The 15165-nt window shown below is 42.6% G+C and overlaps 1 protein-coding gene across 1 annotated transcript in view; it reads left to right on the top strand.

The window, feature by feature from the left end:
• KCMF1 (potassium channel modulatory factor 1) overlaps positions 1 to 15165 on the top strand; it is a 143558-nt gene that overhangs the window by 27731 nt on the left and 100662 nt on the right. The gene's annotated exons all lie outside the window — the stretch shown is intronic.

The following is a 15165-nucleotide window of genomic DNA, read 5'->3' as shown; positions in this document are numbered from 1 at the left end:
CTTGAGCCCAGTCAAGCCCAATGGTAAGTCCGGCCCTGGTTATAGGCGACTCAATCCACTTCCATTATTGTCGATTTATAATTGCAAAGGATGTCCAAGAAAACCTATAACTAAATTTTTTTTGTTTTCAGCAAAAAAAAAAAAAAATAATAGTAATATTTATATTGCATACGGTTTTATTAAAGCCCAACTTCAGCCAGACATTTGCTTCTAGTTTTAATAGAGTGGAGTAGGATTAGAACGCAAGACTTCGGTGGGTGTAAAAAGATGTCCGCTTGCCACCTTCTAACTGTAGGCTTAATGCAGACGAGTGCAGGTGTACCAAGATGGCCACGACAGAACGTCACTTCAGTTGCATTTTCTGATGGGTAGCGGTTTTCTGACAGGACCCCCCCCCCCCCCCGTTATGGAGGTTCAACGGTAACACTAGTTCTGGTAACCTGGGGGTCCCCAAGGAATTCCCTTAATTTGCAGGGATGTCTGTTTGGCTATGGGACAGGAAGTGAAGGGAAATCTCCTCAATGGGACACGAAGGGTGAAAAATATACTGATGGGTTATACTCCTGCCTTGCTGTATCCAAAATGGGAGAAAAAAATAAATTTTGCCTATAGTTCTATTTTAAAGCTTGGCATTCTCTGTTGCACAATGCTAGCTGGCACGCCTCCAGTCCCTGTGCTATATACTCTGCTGGCTGGGCAGGAGATCTCTATAGACTATTTGTGGGGCTGACTGCTTTAACATAAACAATGCAGAGCACAGAGACTTTTTGAATGCAAGCAGTGGGAAAGCAGCAGTGTGAATTTGGGGTTTATAGCCACATTTCTAGACAAAGGTGCCACAGAAGTAATTTGCTTCCCCCCCCAAGCTTTTTTTTGGGTGCTGGGATTAGTGCTCTTGGATTCACACCAGTGCTTCTGGAGTAATTTTTTAAATGCTTGTCCATGTAGGTAAAATGCATCCACAACTGAGAATCTTTTGTTTTGTAAAGGACCTGTTCCCACTACCACACTGCATTGTATCTCTTTGGGGAATTTTTTTTTTGTTTTGTCCAGTTTGCTACCTTTCAAGTCATTTGAATAGGATTCTTCAGGAGCAATGTGGTGCATGCAAAAGAGAGCATGACAGCAGTTTTTTATGTCAATGAGAATCCCAGCAATATAAAGCCTTGTGCACACAAGAGCATTTGCTTTGCTCCTCTGAATGCCAGAACTCCTCCTGGCAGGAGAAAAGCTACTTAATAAAACACGCCTAAAGCTGTGTATTGCACATGCATTTAGACGCGTCAAACGTTTGAGTGATAATGGAATACATTAGCCAGATTATTTTATTCTGGCCATTGTAATGCATTAACATATAGCATTTTAGGTGTGCTTAGGCGCCTTCAACATTTTTTCTGTTCTTCAGCTATTCTCTTGAACGTGTGTGTGTGTGTGTGTGTGTGTGTGTGTGTGTGTGTGTGTGTGTGTGTTGTTGTTTTTTTTTCCTCTCCAGGCTCTAAACGCCCTTCTAATCTGCCTGTAAACTCCTATGTGTGCATGAACACACAGGCTAACATAGAGATGCTTTTTAATGCCTGTAAGAAAAACGCCAACTGCCTGTAATGATGGTGTTTTTTTTTTTTGTTTTTTTTTTAACATTTTCATGCCAAAGCCTTTTTCTGATATTTGTTGCTTACAAATTAAAATACGTATTTTTTGCTAGAAATATACTTAGAACCCCCAAACATTATATATATATTATTATTATTTTTAGCAGAGACCCTAGATAATAAAATGGCGATCATTGCAATATTTTATGTCACACGGTTTTTGCGCAGCGGTCTTTCAATCGCAATTCAGAAAAAAAATAAAATAACGAATTAAAAAAAACCCTGTAAAGTTAGCCCAATTGTTTTTTTATAATGTGAAGAATGTTACGCTGAGTAAATGGATACCTAAAAACATGTCATGTTTTGAAATTGCGCACACTCGTGGAATGCCAACAAACTACGGTACTTAAAAATCTCCATAGGCGATGCTTTAAAATTTTCTACAGGTTACCATTTTAGAGTTAGAGGAGGTCCTGTGCTAGAATGATTGCTCTCGCTGTAACGATTGTAGTGATACGTTGTGTGGTTTGAACACTGTTTACATTTGCAGACGAGACTTGCGTATGCTTCTACGCATGAGCCGGGTGGGATGGGGCTCTTTGAATTCATTTTTTTTCTTATTTTATTTTTACACTGTCTCTTTAAAAAAAAAATTTAGATTTTTATTGCTGTCACAAGGAATGTAAACAGTAATAGTCAGTGACAGGTACTCTTTATGGAGGGATCTGAGGTCTATAAGACCCCAAATCCCTCCTTTGCATTTAAAAGTATTCCAAACGCCAAAACCGGAGTTTTGGAATACTAGGGATTTTTTTAAATCTGCACCATTGGCAGCTGAGTAAACTGAAAGTGATGTCATGACATCGTTTCTTCTGGGTTACTAGATCGTAGACCCGATCAAAGCAGATTCCGGCTTTATTCGGGTCTTTGGCCAGCCGGCAGATGTGTCAGGTGGTCGCTTGGGCCTCCCGGTGGGATGGGAGAGCCGCGGGAGGCTGGGGGGGGGGGGGGGAGGAACGTCCCCTCACGCTCCTTAGAATAACAGCCGAGAGGCTTTTAGCCGCATCAGTTATCACTAGAAAGCCAGCCACTGGCTCTAAAAAAAAATGGTACCGCGTGATGCCCCAGTATTACCCTTTCAAGCCAAGAATGCATATTTGCGTACGGTCAGCATGAAGGAGTTAAAGTCATTCTTCAGTCGCCTGCGTGAAAATTTAGGGCTGTAGCTGCTGACTCTTAAAAAAAAAAAAAAAACAGCCACTCGCCTGTCCAGGGGTCCAGCGCTGTGCTCACGTGTGTCGGTTTCTTCACCGCTCTTCAGTCCAATCTTAACTGTGGACAACCAACTGTGACTGCTTGCGGCTTCACAGTCAACAGCACATGCGCGAGCCACACTACGTCTTGTAAATGGTCTCTTGGGGCTTCTGACTTGTCCCAAGAGCCTGCAGAGAGGATAGGGAGGTGAACTTCTGCTCCAATCGCCTAGGCTGCCGAAGTGGAAGTGAGTACCTGTCAAAACCAAGCACCTGCCCCTCCCCTCCCCCCAAAAAATGCAATCTTGACGGGGGGGGGGGGATGAGGAGGAGCAGCTGAACTTTCCCTTTTGGGCGAAGTTCTGCTATAAGCTCAGTGTGCATAGGTCCTAATACAGACAGATTCCCTGATCTGAAGACAAACTGTTGCCTAGTTACTTTTTCTTCTAGGCATACTTGGCTTGATATTTACATGACTGATGTGAGTATTGCTACAGATAATTGGGCAATGTGGAGGTTTATGGATGAGTAAATATAGAGGATTGAAAATAGTAACAGTACTTTCTATGTGTACTTATGGTTTAAAAATGCTCGAATGGCAACAGCCTTGTTAAAATGTATGCATCAAATTGAATAGCGTGTGTTATACTTCTTCCCTGGAGAAACTGTTCTCACCTTCATTGCTACATGCATATCTGATGGCCTAGCTCACATGATCTATGCTGCAGGGGAAGATCAGCCAAAGGTTCTCTTTGTTGTGATTTGAGTACAAGTCTACTTTAATTTTAATATCTCAGTGCTTGTCTGTCTTTATAGTCAGACCATCAGAGAGCAATGCAGTCTGTGTGCCCATCATAAGTGAGTACATCTCCCAGCAGTTGCTCAAGTGACCCACAAATGATTGCTGAAGCAGGCTTGGTGAATCTGAAAACAAACAAAACGTGTTAGCACGTTTTTTCTATAGTCAAAAAAGAAAAAAAAAAAAGTATCACTGCCTGTGTGTCTTAAAAACAAAATGCACAACCTGTAAGCTGATTCCAAATAGTGCCCTAAATGAGTTTAATGCCCCACTTTCTCATTCAAGTTTTTATTATGATTGAAAAATTATTACAGTATAATCAGCATGAAAAAAATCAGTACAATATAATTCACAGCTAATTCAAAATATGTGATTACAGTCTATTGGTTGTCTTATTACTGTGGTGAACAGCACTAACAATATAGAGAAATAAAGTAGAAATAATATAATGTAAACTCTTGACTTTGACTATATCCATTCAATTTCAAATTGTACACCTGCCTATTTTAAGATATATTAAAGCCTCACTCCCCCTTCGAAACCCCAAAGGGATCACACTGTGTCCAAGGAGGGGTGAGGATTCTCCCTCTCATTATCCATTTTTCTTTCTCGAACATCACAGGACACAGAGCCTCAGTAATTACTGATGGGTTATATAGGTATCACTAGGTGATTGGACACTGGTCACACCCTAATCAGGAAGTTCAACCCCCTATATAATCCCTCCCCTTGCAAGGATACTTCAGTTTTTACGCCAGTGTCTTAGGTGATGGACATGTAAAGATGTCCTGTGCTGAGCTCCAAAGGGAATATCCTATATCCTATACTGGGGCAAGCCAGGCAGACCGGATCCAATCAAAGTGTCCTTTCTAGGCTGAATTGGATGGTAAACGGGCCTCGTGTCCGAAGAAACGAGGCTTTACCTGTAATGCTTCTCTTTTTAGAGAGCTGGACCCCGCATATTAGAAAATGGTTTTCTAGCCTAATTTCTAGCCGGGTGCTTTACGGGCCCAGAACTGCAGGATCCCCCTATTCGTGGGGGGCCCCAGTCTCTGATGGTTTTTTCAAACGGAGCCCACCGTGAGAGGTGAAGATTGGGTCTGTGTAAACTGAACCCTGCGGCTGGATAAGGTAAGAGGAGATTCCACAGAATTTTCTAATTCTAGTAGGTTTCTCCTTTAAGGTAAATGCATGCTATGCCTATTGTGACCACCGGGGGCTGCCAAGAGCACAAACCTTGTCATGCTGGATTGTCTGTCTCAGTGTTCATGCTGCACATGTTTCAGCGTCTCAGGCCGGCTCACGGTAGGATGGATGGGGGGATTTCTCATATTCAAATGTTTCCCCCAGGCTAGAAAGAGGCCACAGGGGTCTAGAAAGCGGTTATACCGCTCAGGCACCGCTGCCTCGGCCGCCATATCCGACCATTGCCGTTTTTAGGCAGGTCTTCACTACCAGCTTCTCTCCCTCCTCCCCCTCCCCCAGCCTTCCTCCATAGTATTTCAGGAGAGTCGGCCAGCGCGGGAAGCGCTAGTTTGTTCAAAATTCGAAGGGGGGGGTGGTCGTGGGGGGGGAGGGACGTCAGCACAGGTGCTTAGACTCCCACTCAGGCCAGCTGCAGGCTATTAAGGCACTCTGTACAGGTCCACACAGCCTTTGGAGAGACACAGAGCTGACAGTCACATGTAAGGTGGGACACAGGCATTCTCCTAGGCAGCATTTACTGAAGTAACACCAGACTGAGCATTGGGTAGCAAGGCTTTTAGCCAGACTACATTGCTCAGCAGGCAGTGTTCATTTGTATACCTCACACCTTGTTGCTTTGCACTATGGGTAGAAGAGGTTCAAGCACCCCAAGAACCAGAGACACTAGGGGATCTCGTTCAGGTTCTGAGGGCCCCCTGTCAGCAGCATCCTCCCCCCGTGAAGGGCCAGGGACGGCTAGCCTGGGAGAGCCGTTGGGGTCAGGGGCTACACCTGCTTCTGGCACTTCAGCCCCTGTATATATTACACAAGAGGTTTTTTCCTCAACCATTAATGGTCTAGAGGAAACATTAATGGCCGTGATTACGTCTTCACTCAGTAGAAGAAAACGCACTAGGCCTTCCTCTGTTCCCCAATACCCTCAGGAAGAGGAGTTCTGGGATAAAGGAGATGAATCCCTTTCAGAGGATCGGGATGGGACGGATGATTCCTCTTCGGAGGAATCAGGTGGAGAGGGACCCTCTGCGACTTCCCAAGAGGAGAAAGTGTTAGTGCAGATCCTTACTTGCAGAAATAGTAAGGATGATGGTGGGTTCCCCGTGGACCCTACCGGTACGCCCAGATCTGTTATCTCAAGGTCCAGTGTTCCTTCCTGCCTTACAAATGCTAAATTTGATGGTTTGGCTATTGAAACCCACGTTCCTAAGAATCGTGGACTTTCAGGTCCTGGGGTATCTACCTTGATCAATGCAAGGAAGCCAGCTTCCAGAATGATTTATCAGAGAATCTGGAAAGCTTATATATCCTGGTGTGAATCCAGGGGTTGGCATCCCAGAAAATATGTGATTTTCTACAATTGGGATTAGAGATGAAGCTGGCCTTGAGTACCATCAAGGGCCAGGTCTCGGCTTTATCAGTATTATTTCAACGGCCACTTGCTTCGCATTCTTTGGCCCGAAACTTTATGCAGGGGGTGATGCGGCTTAATCCTCCGGTTAAGACGCCCCTAAACCCCTGGGATTTGAACTTGGTTCTGTCTGTGTTACAGAAACAGCCTTTTGAACCAATATGTCAGATTCCTTTGGTCTTGCTGACAAGGAAGTTAATTTTCTGGTAACCATCTCTTCTGCTAGAAGAGTATCAGAATTAGCAGCTCTTTCCTGTAAAGAGCCTTATTTGATTGTTCACAGGGATAGAGTGGTACTGCGCCCTTATCCTAGTTTTTTACCGAAGGTGGTTTTCAGATTTTCATCTAAACCAAGACATTGTTCTGCTTTCCTTTTTTCCAGATCCCTGTTCTATGGAAGAAGGGTCACTACATTCTTTGGATGTAGTAAGAGCAGTCAAGACCTATCTGGAAGCAACTGCTCAGATTCGCAAAATGGATGTTTTGTTTGTGCTGCCAGAAGGACCCAGTAGAGGACAAGCAGCATCAAAAGCTACCATTTCTAAATGGATTCGACAATTGATCATTCAAGCTTACGGTTTGAAACAGAAGATTACTCCGTTTCAGATCAGGGCACATTCCACAAGGGCTATTGGTGCTTCTTGGGCAGTGCATCACTGGGCCTCTATGGCTCAAATCTGCAAGACCGCAACCTGGTCCTCAGTTCATACATTCACCAGATTTTATCAGGTGGATGTGAGAAGGCATGAGGATATCGCCTTTGGGCGTAGTGTGCTGCAGGCAGCGGTACGAGGTCCTCAGGTCTGATTGCACCCTACTTGGTTGTGGTTCCCCTCCCCTCAGATAGCATTGCTCTGGGACATCCCATCAGTAATTACTGAGGCTCTGTGTCACGTGATGTTCGAGAAAGAAAATGAGGATTTTTTAAAAACGGCTTACCTGTAAAATCCTTTTCTTTCGATGGACATCACGGGACACAGAGGTCCCGCCCCTCTTCTAATACACTATATTGCTTGCCTACAAAACTGAGGTATCCCTGCAAGGGGAGGGATTATATAGGGGGTTGACCTTCTTGATTAGGGTGTGACCAGTGTCCAATCACCAGGGATACCTATATAATCCATCAGTAATTACTGTGGCTCTGTGTCCCGTGATGTCCATCGAAAGTAAAGGATTTTACAGGTAAGCTGTTTTTAAAAAATCCTATTTTTTCTCTCATAAATTTCTATTTGAGAGAATGGAGGAGATATTGACAATCCGTGATATCCAGCTCAAAGATTATTACGGAATTTAACAGGGGTACGATATAATGTTCCCATTATAATTGATCAAAGTCAGACATCCTGACCCTAGTATGAAAAATTAGTATATAAACCTGAGCATTTCTATGTAACTTTAAGGAAAAATTATACTGTTCCTAAAACAGGAAAAAGAAGATATAAGGGAAAAGACTAGGGGAGAAGAAAAAAAAGATAAAGGAATAGTACAGAAAAAGAGTATAGAATGCCTGTCTGTCCGATGTGAAACTCAAAAATCAGCGATTGGTGTTGCTACCTATGTCCGGTATCAGAGAAATTCCCATAAACCGAGCCCAGGGTTCCCAAGTGGCTTCAAATTGTATGGTCTTGTCCAATAAGGAACTAACCATTTTTTCTTGTTCCATTATCCATGAAATCTTCCTTTTGATGGACAGTAGAGACACCGAAGACTTCTTCCATGCTTTGGCAATAGTCAATATAAACAGAATTTAATGCCCCACTTTCAAGAGCAGAATGTTACCAGAACAAAGGGAGTCTGCCAGTTGTGGCTGTATTTAAATTATGCTGTGATATTAATGCGTCATCATAAGTCTTAGTTATTGCATTATACAAGTATTTTCTAAGGTGGTATGCAATCTCCTCATACATGGTGAGATAATGAATGTATCAGTGGGCCACAGAAGGTCTGTATCGTGTGCAATCAGGCAGGGTGGAAAAAAGAAGTGATGGCTGGCAATAACTTTCGTCACCCAATTGCTACCTGTTGAGTAGTATTAAAGAAATTCTCAACATGCATTTTAGGCTCCATGCTCACTAGCGTTTTTTTTTTTTTTTTTTTTTTTTCACCCCCCCCGTCGCTTTTTAAATGACAATTGCACGGTCATGCTACACTGTGCCTAAACAGAATTTTTATTGTTTTGTTCCAACAAATAGAGCATTTTTTTGGTATTTGATCACCACTGGGATTTTTATTTTCTGCTAAACAAATAAAAAAAAAAAGACAAATTTTTGAAAAAAAAAAAAAATTGTTTTTTTTTTTTGTTACAAAGCTTTGTAAATAAGTTTTCTCCTTCACTGATGAGGCTGCACTGACGGACACTGATAGGGGGGGGGGGGGGGGGCACTGATTGGCAGGAAGTAGTAATGGGCCCTGGCATCCTTGGTGGCCATGGGTGGCATACTTGGTGGTCACAAGTGATGGGATGGGCATCCCTGGTGGTGCTGGGTGGGCATCCTCGGGGGGGACTGGACCAATGATCAGTGCAGACCCCCCCCCGTCAGAGAAGCAGCCGATCCACTGATTGGACACATCCGTAAAATGAGAAATAATCAAACACAAAATCGATACCTCTCTCAGTGTTCATTGAAAAATACTGTTTCAAATAACATAAGCAGCTACTATAATAATAAAGCAATTAACTAGAAATATGTTACAGCAAATACCGAAACATTAGTAGCACTAATCAATCACACTATTTTCAAGACTGTGATAAAAGTCCACTTTATAAATAAAATGTGGGTAATAAATTATCCAACAAGGAAAGTTCATGCAGGGTTAACTCCAGTTGATCACCTTCACCACACTGCGTGTGCAACACTCTCCCAAAGTAATGAACTTACCAGATTGCACTAGATCATACGCTTGTGTTTAGGCAATCACTGTCAGCAATTACTGCATTTCTCCATCTAAGTTGTTGCTCATCACAAGCAAAGAAAAAAGTGCACATAGCGTAATCCAGTAACTTGTAACTACTTATTAAAAAGAATCCCCTTCCAAATGCGCATTACAATATTTAAAAAGTAAAAAGGCATCTATCAGATAATATATACATCAGAGAATCTTGTCGCTATCTCCTGTCTACCTTTCACTGCTCAACTGACCTCTCATGCAGCAGTGTTCCCACATAAGGTGAACATAGGATCTGACGGCGTGGGTTGCTGCGTGGTCACGTTCTGACGCGTTTCATCATCACTTTGTCAGAGGGCGTCGGACTTTTTTCTTTTGCTTGTGATGAGTAACAACTTAGATGGAGAGATGCAGTAATTGCTGACAGTAATTGCTTAAACACAAGCGTATGATCTAGTGCCATATGGTAAGTTCATTACCTTGGGGGAGTTTTGCACACGCAGTGTGGTGAAGGTTATCGACTGGAGTTAACCCTGCATGAACTTTCTGTGATTGGACACAGCTGATCACGTGGTAAAGAGTCTCCATCAGACTCTAACTAGATCGGAGTTGCGGTGTGTCAGACTGACATGCCGCACCACCGATCGCTGAGCTCCCCGGCTCGTTATCCTGATCACATCATATGACGTCAGATCAGGATAACTAAACCACTTTGCCGACGTCATTTTGCTATATGGCGGGCGGCAAGTGGTTAAGCTCCTAGAAGCTATTGTGAACATTTTTTTTTTCTGCTCCTAGAAGTTACCGTAATAGTGCTATCCTATGTTTTCCACGCTCACTACTTTATGCTAGAAGCATTTTTCAAGCTTCAGCGTTTAGGAGCAGAAAAAAAAAAACATTTTTGGGGATTGTTTTCATGGCAGAAAAAACAGTAAGCGCTCCTAATAACTTTTTTTCGAGCACTTATTTATTTTTTCTTCATGTATTTTGACCACTTCCCACCCGGCCACTGCACATAAACGGCCGGGTGGGCTATCTCTCCTTCTGAGTGGACGTTCAGGAACCTCCCTCAGAAGGAGCGGTATCGCGCGTGCCCACGTAGCGGCGCGATCCCGATGCGCTCGTGTCACCCAGACACTGCGCATCTCCGATGGGCAGGAGGGCTTTGCGATTGCCCTCCTGATCACATGACGGCCGTGTCGAATCACAGCCGTCATGTGATGTAAACACATAGCCGGTTGCTAGCCAATCGGCTCTCCTCTCCTCACACGGAAGTTGTCAGTGAGGAGAGGAGAGCAGATCGCTGCAGCCGGCTGGTGATCAGTGAGTATGAGCTGTTTTTTACAGCTTTTTACTCACTGATCACCAGTCTAGTGACCCCACACATGTAAAAACACAAAACAAACACACAATGTCCCCAAAACACATGTCCCCCACATAGTAAAAACACATGTCCCCCACATAGTAAAAACACATGTCCCCCACATAGTAAAAACACATGTCCCCCACATAGTAAAAACACATGTCCCCCACATAGTAAAAACACATGTCCCCCACATAGTAAAAACACATGTCCCCCACATAGTAAAAACACATGTCCCCCACATAGTAAAAACACATGTCCCCCACATAGTAAAAACACATGTCCCCCACATAGTAAAAACACATGTCCCCCACATAGTAAAAACACATGTCCCCCACATAGTACCCACATATGTCCCAGTAAGATCACATGTCCCAATGATTATCTGCACACATGTGTCAGTGATCACACGAACCAATTATTATACACTTAACGGGATTTTTTTTTTACCAAAAACATGTAGCAGAATACATTTTGGCTTAAATTTATGACAAAATTAGATTTTATTGGATTTGTTTTAAAATAGAAGAAAATATTGTTTTTTTTTTTTTTTTCCAAATTTCCGCTCTATTTTTGCTTATATCGCAAAACATAAAAAACGGAGTTGTGAATAAATACCACCAAAAGAAAGCTCTATTTGTGTGAACAAAATGATAAAAATTTAATTTGGGTACAGCGTAGCATGACCGCGCAATTGTCATTGAAAGTGTGAGAGCACTGAAAGCTGAAAATTGGTCTGAGAAGGAAAGTGCCCAATATTGAAATGGTTAAAAACGCTAAGCTGCTATATTCGTAGAAGAGGTAGATCCACTTATACTCACCTACTGTGCACCTCGTGCTCTGTTGCAGCTGTCAGAAATACCCCATGTAAGCTCAGCGTTGGATGGTGTCAGCATTACATAGGGTTGATGATGTCATTCCTGCATCATAGGAGCTGACATATCTATATTTTGTGGCGTCTGCAGTGCAGGAAGGAACTGCTTGGAAACACTGCAGAGGTTGAGTAGAAGTCGGTTAGTAGTGTTATAAATAGACTGGCCCTTTGTCTATTCACTGCAAACTGATGGTTTCTTAGGCCTCATGCACATGGAATTTGAGACGCTGAAAATATGCCCAGCGAAAAACTTCATCCGTTTCCCACGTCCAGGAAGACACAGGAGCCGTGCTGATGCTTCTGTACAACATATTTCCGTTAGTTTTGCTAAATGTCTCCCCATGCACAGGGCATTGCCGAGAATTTTGCACAGGGCATATTTTAAGCCTCCTCCGTGTGCATGATACCTTAAAATCAGTAAATGTATTGCAGTAATATTTTTGCAGAAAATGTGACTGATATATTGTATATTTTGGTTAATCAGAATTCAGTGTAACAGTGACACCGTAATATGAGAGAATTAGAGTCCATACCATTAAATATGAGGCACACTGGACTCTTATTGATGCGGAAGGTATCTATCTGCATGCCTTATTCTGTCACAAATCCAAAAAATAAGAGAGTTGTTCCTCATTTTGATAAAGTGAAGAGACAAATAAAATAATGCTTTAGTGCCCCTGGAATGAATTTGTGTCTAGAACTGCTGTCTTATGGAGCAGATACAATCTTGCAGACTGTTTGCACCCTCTACTGGCTAATCTGCAAATAGCTAGCTTTAGTAAGATTGAAACACAAATATGGAAGGACTAGCATGTAAAAAATTTGAAAGTCGCATCAAAAACTGCTTGAGGCTCCATGCGCACCTAAGCCAAAAAAAAGCGCAGGTAATGGCTTTTTGTTGTAGCGTTTAGGGATGTTTAGAAACGTTTTATTAGCATTTTGGCAGTAAAAGGAAAAAAAAAGTGTTTAGGAGCGTTTAGCAGCACTTGGGAGCATTTCAACTGCAAAAACAATCCAAGAAACTCTACAAAAAAAAAAAACAAAACATATTTTTTTGCTCCTAGACGCTGAATCTCAAAAAATGCCTATAGCCTAAGGGTGCTTTCACACGAGCCACCTGTCTGTTTTTCATCCAGTCATATCCGATCCTCCAGACGGATGGAAAAATAGGGTCTCTATCCATTTAGATTTGGCAGTTCGGATAGTGATGGGTGTCAGTGGACATGTCACCGCTGACCTCCGCCCCTCCATTGAGGTGAATGGAGGGTCCGATCAGGTCCGCCTGAAAAACTGACAGGCGGACCTGATCGGACCGCCTGTGTGAAAGGACCCTAAAGTAGTGTGAATGGACACATAGGATAACGCTATTTAGCTTCTAGGAGCTGGAAAAAGCTGCTAATAACAGCTTCTAGGAGCTTAAAAAAACACTAGTGTGCATGGAGCCTTAAAGTAAACACTGAAATAATAATTTGCTGTGGTGGCGGGTGCAGAGGACACAGCCAACAATGGAAGCAAGTCTGTGGGTGACGTCCCTCCCCATTCATTTCACATCCGGCTGTGTCCTCTGCAGAGCTTTCGCTGCTGGAGACCCGACTGGAATGCCTTCAAAAAAGGTATGTATAGCGATTTGCTAGATAGGTTAGATCGTGGATGTCTGTAGAGATTTTAGTGTTCGGGTGGACATATCCTTTAACACTTCCCACCTGGGCACTGTACATATTCGGCTGGGTGGGACAAGTATCATTCAGGGAGGATGTAAAGGGGGGTGCACAGTGACATAATCTGTGACCGTGTCACCGATCAGTGTACTGGGCCACTGTGCCCTGCCCTAGTACAATGTGATCGCTGTGACCAATCGCAGCAATCAAATGTCCAGTAAACAATGGCAGCCCTTCATGATGCTGTTGTTTATTACGGTGTTCTCTGTGATTGGTCACAGGGCCAATCACAGCGGCCCTGTACCATGTGATGGCTGTGTCCAATCACAGCTATCACAATAGTAAACAATGGCATTATGAATAGATGCCTTTGCACAGTGTAAATGATTACTTGTACAGTGATCATCAGTGTAATAGGCAATCATAGTAAAAAAAAAAAATCCTGATCACCTCCCTACAGCAGTACAATGTCACTTTGGTGACGGCATGGTAAAAAAAAGTACTTTATTTTTTTTACATACTGTAACATGAGCAAATGCAGCATCACTATGGTGACATTGTACCAATGTGGTGGTGATCATGTACAATGGCTGACTGCTCTGATATCACTATGTCAGTGCCACCAGCCATTGTCTCTGGTCACCAATACAGCCTGTGATTGACAGCCTCAGACAAGCGGTAAAAATTCTGGACTTTAAATGGCTGAAGAGATGACTGCTGATAGGTACAATTTATGTAGGAGAATTTCTTTCATTCCTGTGCATGTCACCAGAGGCCAGTCATTTCACTATACCGCTATCAATAGATTGAATTGAATGTGAAATCTGGCAGGCTGCTTGTACCCAAGTTATTAATTAGATTGGTCAACTTGGTACATTCAGCCTGCCCATACAGTTTGAATCTCAGGAACCTGCAAGGAATTCAAACCAGCTATGGCCGGCCTAAAGGTTTACAACCACTTCAAAGTATAATTTTGAAGTAAAACAGATGACAAAAGCCTGACAGGGGTTATAACCTTCCCTTACTCTATACAAAATGGGGGAAAAAAAGTTTTGCCTTTAGTTTTTTTACTTTTAAGGTTATCTATTGTAAGAGAATAATGTATAGATGGTCATTGCTAACCTCCTTTTTAAAGTATATATAAACCCTCACCTTTTAAAGCAACCCATACAGTTTAAAACAGAACTGAACGGCAAAACATTTGTGTATACATATACACCTTGCAGAAGACTTCTAGATATGTAATCAGGGCACTGATGATTACAATAAAGCCAGCAATGAGTGCCCATTAGGGATGCCAGTCAGTGCTGGCTATCACTGCCACCCATTAGTGCCGCCTACCAGTGCCACCCATAAGTGTGGCATATTCGTGCCTCCTCAGTGCCCATAAGTGCCACCTCATTAGTGCCCATCGGTGCTGCCTCATCAGTGAAGGAGAAAAATTACTTATTTACAAATTTTACTAACAGAAACTTTTTCCTGGAAAAAAAAAAAAAACACGAAAAAACCCCAAAAAGTGAATAAATACCACCAAAAGAAAGCTCTATTTGTGTGAAGGGAATGATATAAAATTCACATGATTACAGTGTAGCATGACCGTGCAATTGTCATTCAAAGTGTGACACAGTGCTGAAAGCTGAAAAATGGCTTGGGCAGGAGGGGGGGGGGGGCAGGAGGGTTCGCGGAGGAGTGCCCTGTATTGAGGTGGTTAAGTGGTTTGTGCCACTGGACAGCCAAATGCTAGTGTCTGTATAGCCTAGTTCATGTCCTGCACACTCAAAGTAAGACCCTCTTCCTCCACAATGAAGAAGATGGAAGACTTGGGACCTGGTATGTCAGTTGACTATGAAACAAGGCGAGTAGGACTTTATGGGTGCATTACAACGTAGAAATCACTCAATGATTTGCTGTAATCGCATTCATATTTTCATCACGTTTATATTTTCAAAAAATTTTTAAAATATAAACGTGTTGAAAATATAAATGTCATTACAGTAAATCATTATCTCTAATAGGATGTTTGCGCACACCTATGGCTATGATTGTATTGTATGTATTGGCTTTATGATATTGTACAATTCTGTGTATATTTTTATATACACTCTTGAGTGATTTCTATTTTGTAATGCACC

The sequence above is a fragment of the Aquarana catesbeiana genome, linkage group LG01 (assembly GCF_042186555.1).
Source record: "Aquarana catesbeiana isolate 2022-GZ linkage group LG01, ASM4218655v1, whole genome shotgun sequence".
Taxonomy (NCBI): Eukaryota; Metazoa; Chordata; class Amphibia; order Anura; family Ranidae; genus Aquarana; species Aquarana catesbeiana.
This window is presented reverse-complemented; position numbering and strand designations above follow the sequence as displayed.